Source organism: Saccostrea echinata, unplaced genomic scaffold (assembly GCF_033153115.1).
Source record: "Saccostrea echinata isolate AGI-Se365-2 ecotype Australia unplaced genomic scaffold, CSIRO_AGI_Sech_v1 ptg000001l, whole genome shotgun sequence".
Lineage (NCBI taxonomy): Eukaryota > Metazoa > Mollusca > Bivalvia > Ostreida > Ostreidae > Saccostrea > Saccostrea echinata.
In genome coordinates, this window is record NW_026889750.1 from 50,849,544 (window position 1) to 50,853,884 (window position 4,341).

Sequence of the window (4,341 nt, forward strand, 5' to 3'; positions counted from 1 at the left end):
TTGTAAATGATACATTAACTGTTTATTGTATATACTTCAATACACAAATCAAAAGGATACTCACTTAAGAACCAAAGGATAGCCTTAAGTTACCACAAGGACATCCCAGGGTAACCCGAAGAATATCCCAGAATACCCCAAGGACACCCATTTGGACCTTTATAAATCTAAAAATGGTTTTATGCTTTTGTAAATAACATAGTAACTGTTTATTGCATATTTTAATACACAAAAAGGATACCAAGGAAACCCTAGCTATCTGAAGAATACCCTTAAGTACCCCAATAATGAGCCATATCACTGACATCCAATTCAGCTTTAATAATTGTAAATATGGTTTATGTGCATTTTTTAATTACATCATTATCTGTTTATTGTTTATTTCAATACACAAAACATTTTTTTAAGGATTCAAAGGACCCCAAGGGTACACCAATGACACATCATTCAAACTTAATAAATCTATAAATATGGTTCATACATGCATTTGTAATGCATTTGTAAGTTAGATACATGTAAGTCTTTCTGAGGTTTACCGGTATATGTGAATTATATGCCATTCACGATATACAAGGTAATGACCCATGTATGTATTATGGTCATCAAAAAATTTTAGCCAATCTGATTGCTTAGAATTTTTCACTCACAATTTCAGACAAATTGTCAATTCTCTGCTATAATGAAAAAGTATATACAAATTTAATTTCAATGTCAGTTGTTGTTATTTACCTGAACAAAGAAAATGCAACAATAAATCGTCCTAAAATTTTTGCAGTATGATGACTATAACTTACAAAACTTTATATATAAACATAGGTAATCAGAGATTACAGAGCTCACCTCAACAAATGTTGTCTTTAAGTAAGGCAAAGTCCCACACTAAACTAATAATCTAGGAGTGTGCATCCCTAGATGCAACATTTATGCAATTTTGGTCTGATAGGGCTTGCAGTTACTTGGGAATAGACTTATCTGAAAACTTAAAACTAGTCACTCATTCAGAAAATGTAAGTCAAATCCAGCATCCGAAGCAAGTTTTGAGATTGTTCGTCCCTTGATGCATCATCCATGCAAGTTTGGTTTATAGTTATTTGGAAATGACATCTGCTCCAAAAACTTTAATCTGGTTACTCATCCAGAATGTAGGTCAGATCCAGCATCCGAAACAAGTCCAGTAGTGTGAATCCTTAGATGTATCATTCATGCAAGTTTGGTCAATATAGGGTTTATAGTTACTTGGAAATGACATCTGCTCCAAAAACGTTAACCTGCCCATATCGAAAATGAATACAAAAATAATACAAGAAAAAAATACTAAAATAATACAAAAAAAGTATATTTTTAATGACCAAATTTGGAACCCTCTAAATCTTGGTTCCAATTTAGGTCAAAAATAATAGACTTTTTAAAAGCCAAACACAGAAAAATATATTTTTAATATACTTTATTTTTTCGAAATAATACAGAAATGATACACATGACCTGTAAAAACGTATTGTTTTTGTACTTTTGTATTATTTCTCTATTTTCCTCTCCAAAGTATAAAAATAATACAGTCCATAGAAAAGTATAGAAAAAATACAGAATGTATTAATTTTGTATTAGCATATATTATTTTTGTATTTTTTCACCTTTAAGAATTAAAATACAAAAAAAATATAGAATATATTAATTTTGTATCACATATATTATTTTTGTATTTTTTCATCTGGAACAATTAAAAGTACAAAAAAGATATAAAATATGAAAATAATACAGTACACAAAAAAGTATGAAAAAAATATAGAATGTATTAATTTTGTATTAATATGTATTGTTTTTGTATTTTTATCAGCATGAAGGATTGTATTTCAAAAATATCAAAAAAGTACAAGAATAATAGACAAAAAATACATTTAAATGCTTAAAATAATACAAAACAGAGTTTTAAAAACTACAAAAATGATCATGGGCAAAAATTCTTATTTGAAGAAAAGGGGTTGGAGATTGAGGTTCTTAATAGCATCTATTGATTGTTATTCAAAAATCTTTTATTTATTTGAAATATTTGTTAAATAACAATTTTAGTAACTCAGATTACCTTAAATGTACAAATAGCTAATTAAAAAGTAATTAATGTGGCCAGGCTACTGATTCAGCTACCAATTGTAGTCTTGATCTTTCTTTTTACATATAATCTGATCTTCAATAGTCTTGATATTTTTCACAAGTTTAACTAATCCTGTTTTCTTTGTACTTTTACCAAATGTTTCAATCTCTCTACTTTTGTATGGAAAAAGGTAGAGGAGTGTTTACTTTGTTGCAGAAGTCCATCTTCAAATCACACAACCTGTCATCTCATCTGACTTCATCACTGTGAAATATAGAACAGAATGATATAATAATAAAATTTAATGAACCATTACCTCAACAAAACACACATTTTCACATCCAAAATAATTCTATATAGATTTTGTTTAGCTCACACACCTGCAATACTTTCTTGAGAGGGATCTTCTTCCTCCATGACTAATCAGCTTTTCTTCAATGTTCTGCTGACTAAAATTAACAATAATTATAAATTGAAATTCCAAAAGATCCAGCGGAGTTCACCAAATTCCATACAATTGTACCATTGATATTACTTTTCTTTAATCTGGGGTTTCTTAGGGGACAACCATTTGATTTGACAATCTGGAGAAGAAAAAGGGGGGTGGGGACTGATTTATAAAATATTTTTAAAAAAATATTTGTAATAAACAATCTGTCCTTGAAAATGTTGAAAGAGTAAACAAAATGTGTGCCCCAATGTTATTTAAATAAACTGCCCCCCCCCCCGAACCCAACCTACCCCCCCCCTCGAAAAAATTTGAGTTTATACAAATTACAGAATTGTTTTTGAAGGGAAAATAAATAATTCGTCTCTGGTAAACTTGAAAAAATTGGAATGAATTAGAACTAGGAAGCCAAAGGCTTGAAAATTACCCCCATCTTCCACCCCTCCCTCCCCAATCAGAATTTATCACAAAAACCCTTGTTCCCCACATGGCCAATAACCGTACTATTTTATCTTTCTACAATACTACAAAATGGGTAAAAAAAGGCATTCTTTGTTCCTCTATCTTTGTACTAAATTATTATTTAAAAAACTGAAACTTTAATGTGCTAAAGTATACATAATCTTACCGCAACTGTCGTTGTTTACACCAGAAAAGTCCGGATATGATGCCTAAAAAACATCAGTCTCCTTATGTATTTGCTTTCCTTGGTTCATACATATGATCCTGTGTACCATAATTATGCTGAACTTCTGTTTTTCGATACATTTTACTCGCGAGCAAATGAGAGTTTATTCAAAATCACCTCCAGCTTTCTCAACACATCCCGGGAAGAATTTTCAAAATGGCGTGGGTGAAATATTGTTGACCAATCAGAGAACAGTACGGAAGAGTTTTAAAATCTGACCAATCATATTGTGTCATATATACGAAAATTACCGATGTTGAGATCGGAACAGTTAGAGAAAACATATTTACATGGTTTTAAATATCTTGAATCAATTGAACAAACCTAAAATTATGTTAGAAATAAACGATGTTCAATTTAATCATCAGAATCATTTTTTTATTCCTTACGGAATTTACCGATTACGAAACATCGTTATTTCCGGTCATCATTTCCGCTGAGAGCAGCCATTTTTATATTCAAGTTGACCTGTGAAGTAGACCATAAAGTTCAAATATAATGATCAAAACGAGCGGGAGATACATAATATATAGCCTTTTTGACGGACAACTTAACTCATACATACGGTACCAGAGATTGTAATAATGTTTAACAACTATCCTTTACACCAATTTCACAACATTTTCTATATTATTTTATGATATTCTTTCGTAATAATTTCTTATTTAATTTTTTTTTAAAGCGGATAATTAAATAGTTCTATTCCATGTAATTGTAATACGTACTGAATTAAATATAATGTATACTAAATTGAGTTGTATAGTCAAGAAAACATCGTAGGTACTGTAATTAGTGGAACTCTCCATGTTGCTTGTTTTTGTTTTGGTTGGGATGTGTTTTCACGGGTAAATCATGTTATTTATTTGAGTAATATAGCATGTACTCGTCTATTGTTAGCCTGCAGGTGGCCACCTGTGCTGTTGGCGATAGTTGTAAACACTCGGTTGTAAACCCGCTGTAAAATTTCCAACACAAAAAGAAAGTCTGAAACTCTGAAACTTCAAAATTTACCGCGTGTTTACAAGTATCATGTACAGCACAGGTGTCCCCTTAGACGTATCTATCTCTTTCCAAATGACAATTTCACACCTAGTAAAGACATGTTTTAAAAATGAA

At 30.6% G+C, this 4,341-nt stretch overlaps 1 long non-coding RNA gene across 1 annotated transcript; it reads right to left on the reverse strand.

The window, feature by feature from the left end:
- Positions 1-2,229: 2,229 nt before the first annotated feature.
- On the reverse strand, positions 2,230-3,218 carry LOC133180622 (uncharacterized). The gene is made up of 3 exons (XR_009720364.1): positions 3,166-3,218; positions 2,470-2,538; positions 2,230-2,353 (listed from the first exon to the last, which is right to left on the reverse strand). It is a non-coding gene; the product is annotated as an uncharacterized LOC133180622 (long non-coding RNA).
- Between the last annotated feature and the right edge of the window lie 1,123 nt (positions 3,219-4,341).